General features: G+C 36.8%; 1 pseudogene; it reads left to right on the forward strand.

Moving 5' to 3' along the window:
- Window positions 1-8,706: 8,706 nt before the first annotated feature.
- On the forward strand, window positions 8,707-12,382 carry LOC138327034 (uncharacterized; annotated as a pseudogene).
- The last annotated feature ends 7,660 nt before the right edge of the window (window positions 12,383-20,042 follow it).

Consider the following 20,042-nt stretch of genomic DNA (forward strand, 5'->3'; position numbering starts at 1 on the left):
GACGTAAGCTGATGTCCCTGTATCTCCAGTTAAGCGACCACTGTAGAGTTGTCCGTAGCCATTCAAACCGCATTGAAATGCAGAATCCTCTAAAGGTTTGCAGAAAAAACAGAACAGCCATCATCTTCTGCATGTTCCCCAGACCACTCTATCGACTGGCAATGGATGTCGAGGGAAGCCCCTAACACTTACATGAACGCATCCATGAACATGGTCACGGTGGGAGCTGGCATGGACGACAACGAAACCCCCTGAAGAACATTTGTAATTGCCTTTCAGAGTACACCAGAATTTCGACGAGGGACCGGCCGATGAAGGTCAGAGGAAGATATCTGGCCTTCTCGAATTTGGAAAGGTGGAATGACAATACTATGAACCGTGTGGAAACGGTTTCCCAAGAAGACAATGTTTTAAGAAGGGGCACCTCATACTCTTTAAGGAACTAAGCCAACTTTAAGCAAAAGTTTCATGACCAGACGGGTGTTCCGATCCACAGATTCCCGAACTAGATGGATCATTAGCAATTCGTCGACATAGTTGTGAACATGTCTTCCCTAGAGTGCAGAAATCACACTACAACCAACAGCAGTTGATGGGACACCAAGCTCTCGAACGTTTGCGGATCAGAAATATTCTGGAATAGAAGCTGAGTTTGTAGTCCATAATAGACACCCCTCGACCACGCCCTTTAAAAGCATGGTCCTTACTTCCTCCCGGATGGAAACTGCCTTCTCCGGATCCCCCGAAGGAGGGAAAAAATACATACTTTGACACAAAGTGTGGATGCCGCAAGTATGGAATGCCAAACCGCTCCTTCACTACAGAAAAGGCTCAAGAGTCCTGTGTGGTATCCTTCCATTGACTCTAGAAAGAAGGTGGACTGACAATCTCCTACAGGAAGATGAAAACGAGGAATATCGAGACCTTTACAGATGGAGAATTGTTGCCTGACCCAAACCCTAATTTACGAGAGGAGGACTTGAATCTGAGACTGGCTGAATTCTCAAGAACAGACCTTTCGTATGGAACGATCAAGGACGGAGAAACGAATCAGGAACTTTTCGTCTTGTCCCAATGAAGGTTTGTACTCTTCCTACCCTTCCCAATGTTACCCTTGAAATAAGGCTTTGACTTCGGTCGCATATATCAGAAGGAGCAGAATTTCTAGCCTTCTTCTTTGGTGGTGCTGACCTCTGTGAGGTAATGGCCTTCAACCTCTGAATTCTCTTCAAAAAGGGAAGAAGGGACCACGTCCTGCTTCAAATCAGAACAGAAGGAAGAGTGAGCTCTGAGAAAGGGTAATCAACGAACTGGACCGGTAAGGTTCTTCGACAGAGCGGTTTTGTTTTCAAAACAGAGAGAAACGCCTAGCCAACAAGACATTGACGAGCAATGACATCTTCAAAGAAGTCAATGCTCTCAATGTCCTGTTCAGGGCAGAAGTAATCAAGTTTATATATGACATTCTTGATGGAGAGACGCAACATCCTCTCCATCTTGTGGTGCTCCTTGGAGCCGAACACTACCTGGTTCACTGACCAAGTTTCCCGAGTTCAACACTCAAGCTTAGCTGGCAAAGAGAACGACAGTCTATCGTGTATTGCAGAACCAGGGGCTTGAACCTTTGACCAAAACTGAGGTGCAACAGGGCTAACCTAAGCGTGCGAGATCAGGAAAAATTCTTCTTCATAACTCAAGTTAAGATATGAATGCCATTGACCACTTTTCCTTGTTAGATAAACACCCGTCAAATTTTCCAATGAAAATATCTAGTAAACATCTTATTACACGTGGGAATCATAATAAACAAACTCAAGGCATTGGTCAGTAAAAGCACGTGAACTGAATATGGAATTTGAATGCGTTGGGCTAAAAGGAACTCGGGTCTAATTCCTAGATTCGTATGATCTTAAACGGAACTCGGACATGGTTTGTCGACTCCGTTTCTACGCTATATTGAGTTTTACTGTGATTATATGTTCCTAAAGGTTCCGAAGACGATTACTGTTAAATACTAGAACACTGACACGGCAAAATAGGCCCCGCTCAAGGTGCTTTGCGATTAGGAAAAGTAATATCTTGACAATGAAATGTACAATTGAAGCTCTGATTTCGAAATGATTGATGACAGTATAGTACAAGAGATCTTAGAGGATATTAGCGCCTACCAAAGAATGATGTATGTCTGACGGAAGAGGAATATTTTCTCTGCTTTTTAAACTATAAATATTAAAATCCAAGATGGCTGCCTCTTGGCCATCTTGTTGATTTTGTTTCCTTGAGTTGTATGGCCCATTTGGGGCTATCTTGTTGATAGATCGGTTCAAAATGCCTTATACGCAACTAGGAACCTAGGGGAAACCAACCTACGAAATTTCAGACAGATCCCTTTGGTGCTTTCTGAGAAATAGAGATAAACATCTTCAACTTCCAAAATCAAAGTTGTTTCTCTGTCGGCCATAATGTCTATTGGCCCTAAAATGTAATATGCAGAACAGGGGCATTAAGGTAACCTACATCTGCAATTTAAGACTTCTTGGTAACAAAAAAAAAAAAAAAAAAAAAAAAAAAAGGACAGGCGGACGGACGGACGTACAGACGGACGGACGGACGTACAGACGGACGGACAGATAGACCGACAACCTGATTACTATAAGGCACCCGTATTGCGATACGGGGCCCTATTAAGCATAAGGATATTCATTAAAGTCTTTAAAGGCAATGTATAGTTCCGTTTAAGTTAAACAGAACTAGGATCTAGTTCCTAGATCCGTATAATATTTAACAGAACAGAACAGGTTTCGTTGTCGGCTTCGTGTAAAGAAATCTACACTGAAATTATTTTCACTTTGATTACATGTTCCTGAAATTTCAAAGACGATTCCTGTAAAAATATATCTTAAAAAGTCACATCTATGCAAGCGTCGGTTCTAAACTGACCTCGGGACTGGTTCCTAGTTCCGATCAAATAAACGGAACTCGAATATGGTTCCTAGTTCTGTTTGAGCTTAAACAGAACCCGAGTCTGGTTCCTAGTTCCGTTTAAATTAAACAGAACCGGGGTCTAGGTGTCAAACCCGCTGATATAATTCTGTGTTAGATAGATTGATTCTGTGTTGTATTATTCATGGAAGCTTTAAGTTTGATTCCTGTATTACAATGGTAATTAAACATCTTATTAGAGGTAGAAATTCTAATAAATGGTTGGTTGACCAGTATTTGTGTTAAACGGAAATCGGGTCTGGTTCCTAGTTACGTATAAGCTTAAACGGAACTCGGGTCTGGTTCGATTCTTGTATATAATATGTAATTGAACATGCAGTTAGAGGTAGGAATCCTAATAAACGGAACTCCGCTCGTTGGCCAATATGTTTGTTAAACGGAACTCGGGTCTGGTTCCTAGTTCCGTATAAGCTTAAACGGAACTCGGGTCTGGTTCCTAGTTCCGTTTAAGTTAAACGGAACTGGAGTCTAGTTGTCAGATCCGTTTAAGGAAATTTGTGTTAAGGAGATTAATTCTGTGCTGTATTATTCATGAAAGTTTTAAGTTCGATTCTTGTATATAATATGTAATTGAACATGCAGTTAGAGGTAGGAATCCTAATAAACGGAACTCCGCTCGTTGGCCAGGATGTTTGTTAAACGGAACTCGGGTCTGGTTCCTAGTTCCGTATAAGCTTAAACGGAACTCGGGTCTGGTTCCTAGTTCCGTTTAAGTTAAACGGAACTGGAGTCTAGTTGTCAGATCCGTTTAAGGAAATTTGTGTTAAGGAGATTAATTCTGTGCTGTATTATTCATGAAAGTTTTAAGTTCGATTCTTGTATATAATATGTAATTGAACATGCAGTTAGAGGTAGGAATCCTAATAAACGGAACTCCGCTCGTTGGCCAGGATGTTTGTTAAACGGAACTCGGGTCTGGTTCCTAGTTCCGTATAAGCTTAAACGGAACTCGGGTCTGGTTCCTAGTTCCGTTTAAGTTAAACGGAACTGGAGTCTAGTTGTCAGATCCGTTTAAGGAAATTTGTGTTAAGGAGATTAATTCTGTGCTGTATTATTCATGGAAGTTTTAAGTTCGATTCTTGTATATAATATATAATTGAACATGCAGTTAGAGGTAGGAATCCTAATAAACGGAACTCCGCTCGTTGGCCAATATGTTTGTTAAACGGAACTCGGGTCTGGTTCCTAGTTCCGTATAAGCTTAAACGGAACTCGGGTCTGGTTCCTAGTTCCGTTTAAGTTAAACGGAACTCGGGTCTGGTTCCTAGTTCCGTTTAAGTTAAACGGAACTCAGGTCTGGTTCCTAGTTCCGTTTATTAAACGGAACTAGGAACTAGGAACTCGTAACCAACTTCAGCCCTCCTGCCAATTGTGATGTTATTATTATATATACAGATATAGGTAAATGTTTTAAACTGGCGGCCATCTTAGAATACAAAATGGCGCCTTTTAACATGAAGTTTAACACTACTAGAATGATCCTAAGTAATAATAATAATGATAAGTATCAATAATATGGGTGCAGACGTTTAAGAGTATTAACTTGAATTTCACAGATAAACAGGGAAACAACTTGAATTGATACGGCAAGGTTGGATTTCAAAATGGCGGTCATTGAAATTAAAATGATAATCAAATTATTTATGTATTAAACACTACAAAGTTATGGATACTCTCACTTAATTTGCAAGTGTGTATTTGCTTCAAGTAAGCTTAGCCAATAAGATGTATTTTATACAGATATAGCTCGCAAAGTTGGCGGCCAGCTTAAAATTCAAAATGGCGGTCCTTCTCCATGAAGTTTAACGCTACCAGAATGTTCCTAAGCATCGATAATATGGGTGTACACGTTTAAAGTTTGGGACTAGCTTGTATAGAACGTAAGATATGGTCGCACAAGGTCGTTTTTGGCGGCCATTTTGAAAACCGATATGACGGCCGCCAGGGGCCGTGATTTTTTGGGGTCCATTTTTTTCATGAAACCTTTTGACCTGAAGAGGTCATATGCAAAGTTTCAAGCTTTCTTCAAAATTTGAACGATTTTAATGCTTAGCCGTTCCACTATCCGTGAAGGTTTGAAAACTTTTAATATGTCTGTATATATTCCCACATTAAGCCCTAAAGCATGTTATTGTAAATATGATATAGCGATAACTGTGATCTTACATATAATCTAATTTCGTTCATAAATGCTTTGATTATTACATTGTACATTTATAGTCTCACATAGGAAGCTATGGGTGTTCTTCAACTGTGTGCTGTTGTTAATGCAAGCCTGAGGTATACTCTTCTATCTGACTTATTAAAAGGTGGATAGAATTTCAGGACAGATGGACCTGGTATTGTGTTGTATTTATTGATATATTGTTATTAACAAGAATCTAATCATTACTGATAATTAATTTCCCAGTTCTGTGAAAATTCTTCAGATTTTTTTTTACAAAACATATGTTAACTCTTAATCATACAAAGAGGACCATGCAATTTAAAAACTTATTCAATTATTTTTATAAATTAAGTATTTTACGAATTATTTATGAGGCAATCCTTTATCGAGGGCAGTCTTTTTGTTTCTCAACCAGTGATTTTAAATTTGTTTCTCTCTCAACCAGCATTCCGACGCTCTCACCGAACTTGTTCCTAATTATTTCATATCCATTTGAAAGATAAGCCCCTGAATATTGGCAGTATTGCAGACTTTGATACCTACTACAAATATGCAAAACATCAGAGTGATATATCAAAACCCATTTCAACAGGAAGCCATTAAAGTGACGCACAGAGACGAGTTCTTTGTTGCCAAAATTGAACACAAAAAAATGTTCAAATCTTGCTATGTCAAACTTTTGGCGGGTAAAAGCTTAATTTACAGTAATATGCATCTAAAAAACACCATTATGTAAACCATGCAATTGTTGTACGGTTGTGCAAAAATTCGGATCAATATATCAAAACAACATGGGTAAATCGTCTGAAATTAGGCGGTCAAGGTTGTGTTGCAAATTAAGTCGTTTTAAACTTTCGCTGGCTATTACTTTGCCATTTTGAATACTTCGCATCTGGAAATCCGCCTTTTGTAGATCGTTGTGCAAATAATTAGCGCTCTAGCTCACAATACCATTTTTCTCAAAAATCTTTTTCGGTAAAAATGGCGGCCATTTTGAAATTTTCGCAACAGAGACTTTCAAACGTGTTACAGCTTACAATTGTCTATCTTAACACACACAAAAATAGCGCTCTAGCTCACAAAACTATTTACCTAAAAATAACCACAAACACGGAAATTGATAAATCGTGTCAAATTCGGCGGTCAAATTCTCGGCCATTATGAGAGGTTACCACGTCATAAATTGCAATATTGTCAGGCATTTTTTTGACTTTTTTCGATTGAAAAATCAAAACGATATATAACAAGAGGCCAAAGGCCACGAGGCTCTCGGCCGACCTAACATATAACATTCATTCTTCATCGACTTTGCTTAGTATACATTTTTTTACTGATTTATCTATTTGCCATACAAACAAAAAAATGAAAATGTACTTATAATGTACAGCCCGTTTCAAAATTCCTTGTTATGTTATAATCATCATCCAGGTGTAAAATATTGCGCATACATTCGTACATTTCTTACGATCTTTTAATGTAATAGGTATAAACAAAAAGGTCTGCTGTATCTTTTAAATATTGAAATTCAGCGGTGCTTTTAATTTTTATATATTTATGGGTGACTACGAAACGAATAATACGTAAATGATACGACCTGTAACGGAGAAACGGCGGGGCAGTTTACCTTCCTCCTTACTAGGCCAGCTGCAGTTCTTGCGACATGTATAGTCCGTTTCGATTTTATTTCCTTGCTGCGATTTTATTTATAAATGTATATCCGTCCGCTTGTTATGATTGTATAATGATGATAAAATAAATAGACGGCAACATATATCTGAATTCAGCGGTAAGCATAGATACATGTAGGTCTATGTAGCTACGGAACGCCCGATGTAAAATAAAATATTTAAAATGATACAAGCGCTAGCTGTAACGGGGAGTCTCGGCTGCAGATGACAAGCGACCTCCATTAGCTGGCGAGACATGAGCTACCCACTCCTTGTTAACTGGGTCAGCTACAAATAACTAGTATTTATTTAAGGAATAATTTTGATTGTTTGTTGTTTACTGGTGTGTAAACTGTATTTTTGTACAGATATTTTAAATGACGCGCGCAGATATTTCGACCGACTATTTCATTTAAATTAAGTGTTCAAATAAAATAAAACTCTGTTTTTTTCTCAATGTTATACGATTGTTGGAATAGCCGGTCAATTGATGGAGTCCCGGAACAGCTGGCTTCAATTTGGCGGAAAATGTTGTCAAATTCAGAGAGTACACAAAATATAGTTCCACATTAACTTTATCTTTTTTCATCCCATTTACACAATATTTGGTGTTTTTTTTATTTGCTAATATGTAATTTAAGATTTACATTACTTTCATGCATGCAATATATTGACGATTTTTCATACAGATACAACAGGCCTAACCGCGTGCGCATTCACACTACTACAAAGAGCATTCTCCAAAAGTAGATGTGCACTAAGTCGCACGCATTACTATAAATTGTCAAATGCACAAAATTCAACGCGTTATACTTTTGCCGGAAAATCTGCCACAAAACACGACTTTCGATGCTCGTTACGGCTATAGGCCCTCGGCTGTCGCCGAGCGCCAAAAACCATATTTTGTTTATTTCGTTTGACCCTTCGTTCAAATACTTCTCCCGTTGGCCTTATGTCGCTGAGTTTTTCAGCGCTAATAGTTATCCTGGTCAGGTTGAAGGCATTTTGTCGCTATCCTGAAAGTTATGTAAAGTCTATAACCCCATTTGGTCGGTTGATTTTAACTCTGCCAGTGAGATTAGCTTTACATAATTTTTAAGCTAGTGGCAAAATGGCGTCAACCTGACCCAGACATTAATTAGCGCTGAAAAACAATATAAGGACCATGAGAAGATGATTTGAAAGAAGCGTCAAACAAGTAAATGTATCTGTTTGCACCTGATGTTTGTTTATGTAAAAGCCTCTTATTGTAGACGGTCGTGTTTTCAGTGGAGCGAATACACATTCTGCTTTGCAAAAATGTTCTCGATCGTGTCCGATTAAGGAAAATTCGTTAATTTTTCAAGTTTCGAGTTTTTTTTGTGAAAAGAAGACTAGTTTAGTATGACTTCCTGTTATCAAATCGAAGTTTAACATCTTAACTTTTAATTAAGACCAAAGCTAGTTTTTTTCTTACAGTACTTTGAACTAAATTACCCAATTTTGCATCACAGAGGAATTCCTTACCTTTCTCTATATATTAGTCTATCATAGTGTTTCTTTGACTTACCAGCGTGCTAAATACCTATTCATCTACGTATATTTTCATCTATTTATTTTTTTTTTTTTACGTTTACGGAGTTCAGAATTTCACTAGAATTTAAGACAAAAAGACAGCACCTAGCTGTATAATTCTCCTAACCGTCAGACTTCGTTCGAAAGACTACATGCATGCAATTGAATAGTTAAAAGCATATTTGAAAGGAATTACGTACGATCACCCTTATCCCATATTCACAATAGCATGCTTAAGGCAGAACTGTGTTTGTATATACATATATATATATATCAGGGGAATTCTCAAATGTTTCGTCTAAGAACTGCCCTACCATGAGTTTTGTTGATATCAGAGTCGTCATCACGCGCGGTACGGGAGGCATTTGTGTAACGGTACTATGTCTGTACATCATCGGACGTGGCTACTGCAACGTCACCAGGATTCGGCCTATAATAGTTCCAATTGTTGAGACCAGTCCAGGTTAGTATTTTTTTTTATATAAAAATAATATTCATAAATGATGTAAATTATGGGCTTCAAATTCTTCCTACGCTCCAATTTATTTATAATTTTGAAATGCAGAACGTCGTATTCTAACTATATGACTGGCTATTGTCGACTGCATGTAAATAACACGTACCTGGACTATATCTACATATACATGTCAGGTAATATGAGTAAAAAGGAAATTTTGATATATACATTCCACTGGGTGAGTTCCCTACATACGCACAGATATAGATTCTACACATAGTTAGAATTTTAACAAATATGTTTTTGAGTGCATCTCTACTGTCTGTTAGACATATCTCTAATTCAGGTCATTTTATTTTAACCTGTGAACTGAAATTCAATGTTTTATCAAGTATTTAGTCATATTGAATACTTAAATACATACAGTAACAGATTGTTACGACATCTGGTTGAGTTTCGGAGGAACTCATTTTAACAAGACAGGTTAGTTCAATCTTAAGAAATAACGTCTAGGCCAAACATTTTGTGATACAAATGATCGACTGTTTTTATTTGATTTCCATGAATGAAATCTACATTTAATCTTGATGTCACACTGCTGAAATATCACACAGTTTTGTACAAGTTGTTCAACATAACTCGTAACCCTAGTGTACCGATTTCTACAATTTAATGGGATAAACGAATGGGATACAAAGAGTATACAACGGGATCGTATTTATTTATTGCACTATAGATATAACTTCTTGATTTTCTTTGAACATATCGCTGCAGAATTTTCAAATGATGGGATATCCCTATTGGAAAAAAGTTATAGTAACATCCAAGTATAAAAGGAAATATTGAGGACTTCCATATGTGGATACGAAATGCTGCAAACTTCCTAAAAACATATCTACATATGAGAAAAGTATTATTGTCCAAACTATACTCGACTGACGTTACCGAACTGATCCTACCTCATCACTATAGCGAAGACTTTCTACAACTGGCGTCTAACATTTCAGTATTGGTTTTTGATGTGAATAATTATAGTCTGTTGAAGTCGATGGTACATATACTCTTATTTAAACTTGTTTCAAGCACCAGTCTACACGATGTGGTGTCTAATCAACACTATAATATACTTATTACATATAAGTGATGTAGTAATGCGATTTTAAATAACAGATTATCAGTACACATGAAAGTATTTGAAATGGTAGCTATTTCTCTTTCAAAATCTGATACTTTCAAGAAAAAATTGATATTGTTTTAAAATGTGCGAACAACTATATCTTGACGCTAGGAAAAGCGTTAGTTAAAACAATCTCCGAATATTAGACATGAGAACAATTGTCCTCTCTGTTTTACAGAACAAATGCTGAAGTACAGCAGTAATAAGACGGGAGGATTTACAAGCAAAGATGACTGGGGTTCTCGTTTACAACAATTACAGAAAGGATGTCACCAGCCTGACACATGGAACCGTTATATTATTCAAAATCTCCGACATAGTGCAACTTTTTTCGAATAAAAAAATCTCAATATCAGTGTTTGTAAGGTGCCTAAAGCCGGCAGTACTCTTTTGGCATCCGTGTTTTCCATTATAACAAGGAGGCAACCGGCATCGAGAGCTTTTGGAATGGCAAGACATGACATTCATATGATGAGCGGTAAATTTAGTTTTCGGCAACGAAACGAGCATGATCATTTGACAACACGTGCTATTGTCGTTTCACGTGATCCGTATTCAAGATTATTTTCAGTCTTCATAGACAAAGTTTATATGTGTCCACAAAAAACTATTAAACTATTCACTAAACAAATCCAAAATGGACCTTTTGTGACCCGATTTGGAAACTGTGGATACAATATTTCATTCCATGATTTTTTGGACAGAGTAACCACCTATATTCTAAAAGGACTTTATGCTAATCGACACTGGTCTCCTATATACTCTTTGTGTAGAGTGTGTAAAGTGAAATATCAGCATGTTATCAAACAGGAGACACTGACCAGGGACTTGGAGTATATTATGAATCAACTGAACATCAGAAGTGATATAAAAACCACGGTGACACAAATGCTTCACGGTGCTGGTCTCAATAGCACAATCGAAGGAGTTCTTCAAACAATGTTTCACATTAATTTTAAAAGTAATTATGATATTGGTTGCAGTAACAAACTTGCCTTCGCCATGAAGTTATGGGAAGGTTTCAAAATGCAAGGCTACATCAGATCTAATACAGATTTTCCATTATTGACTTTACACAGATTTAACCTTGAGAGTATCACCAAGGCTGTTCTAAGAGCAATGCATACTAACCCTTTATCAAGCACAGAACGAAAGGCTCAGCGTAGACAAGCGTTAGTAAAGGCATATGCAGGAGTGTCCAAGCGTATTATTTCTCAAATTCAGGAAGCGTATAAAATGGATTTCCATCTATTCGGTTACGACACCTATCCGCCATCTTGAACGTCCATATAGCGTAGTTTTTTGTGTTGGCTCAAACATGAAAATGAATCATTAGCAATTAACAAATATACTATACTACTACTACTACATACTATGTAAATTGCCTACAATAATGACTTTCTTATTCCTCTGTGGATTTGAAAGCACTCTTGTTTGTGAAACTGGAAAGATTACGAATGATGCGTTCCGAGGCTGATATATACGTATGCAAGAATTTTGATAGGTTTGTATTGTTCTTATGCCACCACCAATAGTTATTTTAGATATTGTAAATTATACATTTGTTTGTATAAAATGTGTTTTACATAGCTGCTGGTTTCTCCTTAATCCGTTATGTTCACGTTATACAATTTACAGTGATGCAGGGGCGTAGGAAGCGAGAGGGGGGCAGGGGGCATGTCTTTTTGCCCCGCTCCATCACACCGTTTTCGCCGACTGAAATGTTCTAAAAATGCACCTTAGAAAGAAAAAGGGTCCTCCTGCACATTTTCCGTACGTTGCAATAGAAAATTTTCCGCTGCGCGCCGTATTTCCATCAAGAGATTCTAATATTTCAAACAATATTTCTTATAAGATTAATTAGTTTATATGTTTTGGCGAGACAATTAATTCATTATTTATTTGAGTTACACAACACTGTACTGATGGTAAAAAGCCAAAAGTTCTGTTATTCGGAAGAAAAAAAACTATGAAGGAAAAACACGGAATCCGGATGCAGTACAATATCATTAAGGACAATCTGTATCTGATTCATAGACTTAACGGTCATAGTGAGTTTTAAAGTATATGGAAAAAGTACTTCCACAGAATTGAAAGAGCGTTTTGACCTGTATGACGACTTCAACGAAATTTTACGGCAGCATGTTGAAAATGTAAAGAAATAGAGGCTGATATCGCGATAGACTGTGTATGTAAGTAGAAAATCCTAATATACTTTCAGTCTGAAAATCGAAGCTGCCTTCAATGTTTCATGTATAAAATATGCATAAAAATGTATGGAAACTTAAAATTGTAACGTAAATACTATGCATATATATATTGAGATTCAATAAAGTACCGTATGTCCTACATTAAAATACCTTTTGCACAGTTGATTGAATCAGTTACGATATCATTTATTGTGACATACAGTGGAGTTACACATAATAGATGAATCCTTGTAGTTGATATATAAGGTAAGGGGGGGGGAGGACTCCAGCATGACTATTATTCGCCATCGGACTCAACTGTACACATGGAGCCGACTTGATTCGGACATTCAGTGAACACTGATTGCACTGAACTCACACCGATCTAGAATCAAGTACCGCGGTGTAGCTACATCCGGTGTACGTTGTCTACACTTCCTACAAGGGTGGTGGAGGCGATGAAGAAGGGAAACCAACATGGCGGCATGAATGATAGAATGTATGTGAGCGAAGAAATATATTTTCACGCAACACTAAATATGTCAAAACTTGTATACGATCATGCAAATTAAAATGGAAAATTGTATTTACTATTTTGTTGCTACGTGATACCAAAATATCTACAAACTGTGCATGAAAAATTACCTCATCAGTGACAAACTATGACATGTTAAGTGTAAGAAACAAGCTACAATCCATCGTCAGATTTTTTTTTTACATCGTAGGACTTGATTCGGAGGCTACATGTATATTATGATGACGTCAGATGGTGCTAAAGTTTGAAAGGTGTATCCCAATCAAGTCGGCCCATAGTATGGGCCATATGATTTTGGAACTAAGTAACAATCTTTTATTATGTACGTCCAGCCCTTACATATAACAATGGCTAATTTCGAGATCATGTCGTTAAACGTTAGAGGGTTATACTCACGCAAATCCATAAGAAGTGATGTTTTAAAATTGGATTAAGGAGAAACATAAATCAGTTATTGTTTTTACAAGAAACTCACAGCTGAAAAGAAATTGAAACTTTATGGGAGGATGAGTGGGGAAGGAAATGCATTTTTAATGATGGAAATACTTCGAGTGCAGGGGAGGATATAGGTATAGATATCCATGACAAAGATTTTGACCCCAATTATCATCTTAGATATCTCAATAAATGGAACTAGACTTACTAACAAATTTACTTATAATCTCCTACTATTGTATTGTTCAGGGATTGTAGAGAACTGAGTGAATCTGAAAGGATAACTACTCTATGAAACTGTGTGATTTTTCTTTACACTTATCAAGGCTACTTGTATAGCTACAAGTTCAGCTGTAATCTTAACGACTTTGATTCACTAGTAACACCAAAGCCTACACGGTAATAATCTGGATTTTTAGAGCCATCAGAATAGAATTTAGCAAAGGTACAATATTTGTGTCCATCAGTTCTAAAGCTCAGGGTCTACTTTTAACCATGAAATTAATAGATGTTGTTTACGGGAGATTTTAACATTTTATTTAAACCGTACTTGTGTTTTAGTCTGTGTATTTCTGATGGATACGGGTATAAATGAGGTAATAAATCAATATGCAAAAGATCCCGAAGTAGGAGACCGAAATCAGCTAAATTTTAGAATAAGCGACTATTTTCTTTGGGAAACTATAAATTTACTGTAAGAGGAATGTCTATTGCTTATTCAGCAATGAAAAAAAGGGATAAAGAGAAAAAAGAAAAATAGTTAGAAACAAAGTTAGAGAAACTTCAAAAAGCAGAACATAGGCAAGTGGAAGAAATAGAAGAGCTAGAAAATGAACTAAAAGCATTTTGATTAAGTGAAAATCGAATTAATGGCATTATTTTAAGAGCAAACGCAAGATGGATAGAAGAAGGTCAGAAAAGAACTAAAGAGAAAAGAAACTTTAAGGAGGAAATTGGTGAAGAATTTATTGATTTGGCAGAATTATTACACGAATAAAAACTTTATTTACGAATGCCTCGACACATAAAAATCAGATAGTAATCAATATACTTTCTTTGATAAGACAAATACATTTATAAACAAACAATTATCAGCTGCACAAAGTTAAGAATTAGAATGCCAAGTTAGATACTGTGAGTGTCTTTTCTCAATTAAAAATATGAATGATAATTAGTCACCTGGTACAGACGGTTATACTGTAGAATTTTACATTATTTTGAGGGTAGATATTGAGCAAGTGATACGGCTCGGGAGGTTCCGATCTTTACGGGTACATGTATCGCCGATGTTGGTCACGTGATGCTATTCGGTTTTCCGATATTACCCGAAAGTTTGAAATATGGCGTTGACTTAGGCGCTTCTTTCAAAACTTGTCATATTTCATACGACATTAACCGCTATGTCTATAGTATTTTGATGCTTTCATGGATCTTACGCATAGGTTTACGCCTGCTGCAGATTTTGACTTTCTACCATGATCTTAAGATGTCTTGGATAAAGAAAATGCTTGATCCCCTTAACCATTCGGCATGGAAGACTTCTTTTAGACAAATTAAAACTTAAAACTTAAATGTTTGTAGTTTGGGCCTCCCTACAAGAAAACATATCGGCCACAACCCCAGAAGAAATAATATCGCAGCCTATTTATTCAATTATTTCATGAAAAGAGACAAAGTGTTTCATTTATTGGAGATGGTGTAAAAAAGATGTTTTCTTTACTTCCAACTTACATGAAAATGGTCAATTTATGTCATTTGCAAATTTTGTCCTAAGTACAACATTATTGTCATTATTTTAAGAGCAAACGCAAGATGGAGTCATCCATGCCATACCAAGAAACTGGAAAGAAATCTAAATAATAATCAATGGCGATATAGATATATCTACTATTCAGTATAAATTCATCAATTATCTTAACACTGACAAAAAAGTCATTCATATTTTTGTATAATACTTTTATTATAAGGGTATCAGAAAAACCCATTAATAGTCAAAGAAAATGGCAAGAAGCCATTAATACTGACATTAGTGAAGAGTCCTGGGAATCTTTAATATCATACCAAGGGAGATAACTAACGATACCAAACTTTCAGTTTAAGATTATGCATAGAATATACAAATTCTAAATTAATGAAATGCAAACTTGCAGAAACTGAGAGATGTACCTTCTGTACAGGTGGAAGAGAAACTATTTTACATTTACTTTGGAATTGATATGTGGTTAGAACCTTTTGTTCTTTACTTACAGAAAATTTAGAAAGCAAACATGGTGATATTTTGGAAAGAGACCCAAGGTTCTTTATATTGGGTGTGACAGATACAGGACATCATTATGAAATATTTTTACTGTTGCTTATGAGATTTTACATATATTATTCTAAGTTGAAAAACATACTCACGGCTATTTCTGATGGCAAAAAATGTATTGACCATTATAGCAGAATTGAGAACATATGAATATTACCATCTATTTTTGAATAGCAAATAGATGCCGTTATTGAAGGAAGGCAGCTTATATTAAGTGGAAAGGGTAGTTTCTCCTTTCGAAGGAAGGCAGCTTATATTAAGTGGAAAGGGGACATTAGAGTAGTCTCCCTTACTGTACAGGAAGTAAGCAAAACGCATGTTCATCATTGAACTTCCTTTTCGAAAAAACAGCGCGGCAGGAGGAATAAATTGTAATTATGCGAAATTGGTTTGTTTGATATTGGTAGAAAAAGGTGCTGGTACAAAAAATATTGGTTACAATTATCTTATTTAGGTTATTATTATTACATTTAAGCATTGTTGAGGGAATTAAAAGCTTTATTGAGTATGATGTTTACCGATGTAGAATGGCTAGATATTTTCTGTCATGTTGGGCCTTTGGGCCATGCCGAATACGGCACGCACGTGGTATGAAAGTTTTGGTCATTGGTTAACTTTAATGTCAGTTAATTTGCAAATCGTTGTTATTTATTTAGAACGAATTATAGTAATAATTTGATTTGAGCGAATGTAAGGCTCTATTAGCACGATATTTTACCGATTTAATTCATTTCGCCCCCAAAATCCTAGGGGTCTGGCCCCCGATGGTTGAACACTTAGTTAGTTTTGTTGCCACATTATCACTTAGGGGGTTAGCTGACACAACGGCTCGCTCCTATATTTCTAGCATTGGGTTCCAATGCAAAGTACTGGGAAAGTGTGATACGACACAGAATTTTTCAGTAGGCAAAGTTCTTGAGGGAATGAAAAGGCTAAAACATAGGGTAGATTCAAGGCTACCTATTACAGGATCCATCCTAGCTCAGATTATTGAGGTTCTGCCATTAGTGTGTTTAAATAAATTTGAGGCCTTACTTTTTCAAGCAGCATTTACAATGGCATTTTTTGGATTTTTTAGGGTGGGTGAGTTGTGCTTGTCTAAGGGAGGTAATCCAAGCCATGGAAGGGAAGATGTAACATTGGTACAGGGCCAATATGTACAAGTACACTTAAGATATTCAAAAACTGGCCAATCAGGAAAGGGAACTATACTTCAACTTCGGGTGTCTGATAATGAAACATGTCTTTTGAAAACCATGGAAGCTTTTCCGAAAGTTAGACCAGGGGTGGGGGCCCGTTACTGTGTCACTTTAGTGGGGAATCTGTTACCAGATATCAGTTTTCATCAGTTCTTCAAAAGGCTCTTAGGTATCTAGATATGGATACGGCTTCTTTTAAAACGCATTAATTTCGGATTGGGGCCGCTTATGCAGCATTTAAAGCCAGTCATACAGCTGACGCTATTAAAGAGGCAGGTCGTTGGAAATTTAATTCTTATAGTCATTATATCCGTATCCCAATAATCACATTTCAATATCTGTAATCGAGCATGTCAAAATAATACTATGTTTTCTAACACAGTATTGAAGATATTTCAGGATTGGAAGTTTGGTTTGTGGGGTCATCTATAATTAAAAGAGCGGGAATTGCAGCGTGGTGGCCTTGGTATCCAACAGGTAGAGAGAAAGATCAGTAATCGGTAGCGGAAAATCCAAACATCTTGCTGCTTCATTATGGAAGGAATGATTTAGAGAAAATTCCCATTGCAAAGCTTCGATCAGTATTCCGGAGGGTGATTAGGTTTTTGTATTCCCAGTTTCCAGGTGTAAAACTAATATTTTCACAGATTCTACCCCGTTTGTCGTATAGATATTCTGATAATGTAACTCCAATGGAAGCCTGTAGGTGTAGGTTAAAATTGCTGTTGTTAAGAATGTTCTTAGGTGAGGGGGTTGTTATCTGAAATACCCAGATATTAAAGCTACAGAGGCCTTTTTCAGTCAGGATAAGGTGCACTTGTCAGAGTTAGGAAACAACATATTCCTAAATACTTTGCAAGGGGGGAAGGGGGTCCCGGGGGTCCCAGTATTTCCCGAGTAGTGTATTAAAGGATTACAATAAGCCAAGGCAATATGCCCATGTCAAGGTTAGGAAACAATTTTTCAAATACCATATTACGTAGTGTTTGGAGGGGGCAGTCTTTCAAAGAGTAAAATAAAATAGGATAGGGTTAGGGTCACGGCTTAAGATATATTTGTGCGGCTCAACCCACTAGGGTGTGGTGGTGGTAAAGATATGACTAATATGCAATTAGCATATCTTTACCATTTGGCGTTAGCGCATCGCACAACTACAACTTGTCTAGATTATTTGTCCGCTGTTCCAAGGGACACATATTTTAGGATGTCAACTACTGAACTTTGAGCGCTGACACTCTCTTGAGTATCATCTTGTGCCCTCTTGAACTTGTGACCTTGACTTGTGTCCTTGAACATGTGAACTTTGAACTTGTGAACTTTTTAACTTGTGAACTTGGAACCTATGAACTTTGACCCCTTTTGACTTTGTGTTTAACAAAGATTTGATTGACTCCTAGTAGCTAGTGGACCAATCAGAGAGCTTGTATCAAATCGGAGACGTCAGACAAAAAATAGCCGAGATCGGTGATCATCTGTTCTGCATGACAATAAATCGAGCGTGGGGATCGCTAAGGGATATCAATGTGCAATTTTTATAAGTAAGTGAGTTTATATTGAGGATCTGCACTTCAGGGATGCATTCGTTGAATAGATGGCGATTTTATTCGGTCTGGGCTCATTAGGGAATCGTGACCTGGGGATGTAGCGTGTACTTTTCCGACTAACGATTTTTACACGAATCCTCGTAATTCAACTTTCGATATGAAATAAAATTCGCCCATTACCCCATCATGTCATATACCATAGTGACCAGTAAGGAATTGTCATCAATGTAAACTAAAAAATATTCAGATCGGATGATTTTGTGGTGTTCAGAGCATTTTAAAATTAATTACCCCATATTCTGGAAATGGGATACAGGGCTAAGTAAACAACCTTTCAGTAATTGTCTATGAAGACTGAAAATAATCTCGAGTATGGATCACGTGAAACTACAATTACCCGGGTTGTCAAATGATCATGTTCATTTAGTAGCCGAATACTAAATCTATCGCTTATCGCATGTATACCACGTCTTGGGATGTCCAAAGCTTTAGATGCTGATCGACGCTTTGTTATTAATGAAAACACCATTGTCAAAAGAGTACTTGCTGCCTTGGGCACCTTACAAACACTAATATTGACATCCTTTGACTGGAAAAAAAATTGCATTTTCTTGGAGATTTTGAATAATATACTTGTTCCATTTGTCAGGCTGGTGACATCCTTTCTGCAAATGATGGATACGATAACCCCAGTCATCTCCCCTAGTAAATCCAACAGAGTTACCTGCCGTCTGATTCCTCTTAAACATCTGTTCTGTAAAGTAGAGACGACTTTTATTTTGATGAATAATGTTCTTAGACTATAGGCGGTGACTGATTCTGCAGTAATCTAGTTCACTAAAGCATGAACTGTAATAAAACACAAACTTTTATAGACGTAATGTAATTGAAACCTTTACGTTGCATAATTTGAAAATAATTGGAGCTTGGTAGAATTTGGACCTCCATATTTCTGCATATAACAAAATTAGTTCTGCTTGCAACATTACTAGTGAATGAAAAAATAATTCAGAACACAATATTGATCAAACTTTAAAGATACGATGGGTTTCGTGGCCAAAAGAAGTTCTAAACCTTATATAAACCTTCCCTATTCCCCATGTCCATACTAACCTGGACTAGTCTGGACATGTTGAGCTATAATAGCCCGAATATTGGTGTTGTTCAAGTAGCTATATCCGATTATGTACAGAGGTAATACCGCTAAACATATCCTTCTCATGATGAAGACTCTGTGTCCAACAAAAGGCATGATAGGGCAGTTCATAGACGTTACGTTTTGAAAATCCACTCTGATGTATTTAGCACACACTACCACCATTCTGCCTAAAGCGTGATATCGTAAATATGAGATAATGGTGACTGTAAGTAATTCCTTTCATGAATGCTTTTAACTTTTAGATACTGTACACCAACAGTATTTCATACAATGTATAATGCCTGGGCATATTCAACATCGGTAATGTTGTTAAATGTTGTCATCTTTATAAATAAATATAATCATATAGAAGGTATGTAGATAATTAATATTCCAGTTGTGTACATGTTAGGATAATATTCACTACAAATCCTGATTTATAATCACTGGAATGTAACTTTTAAATATTCAAATACAGGGGCGAAGGAAGCGGTGTGGGAGGGGCAAACAAATCCTTTTGCCTGCCACCCAACACCCCCCACCCCACCCTCACCATCAATTTCCGCTGACTGAAATGTTCTAAAAATGCACATTTGAAAGGAAAATGAGACCTCCTGCACATTTTTCGTCCTTCATTTAGGATTTTTTTTTTGCGCTGTGCGGCGCAGT

The sequence above is a fragment of the Argopecten irradians genome, chromosome 7 (genome assembly GCF_041381155.1).
Source record: "Argopecten irradians isolate NY chromosome 7, Ai_NY, whole genome shotgun sequence".
NCBI lineage: Eukaryota > Metazoa > Mollusca > Bivalvia > Pectinida > Pectinidae > Argopecten > Argopecten irradians.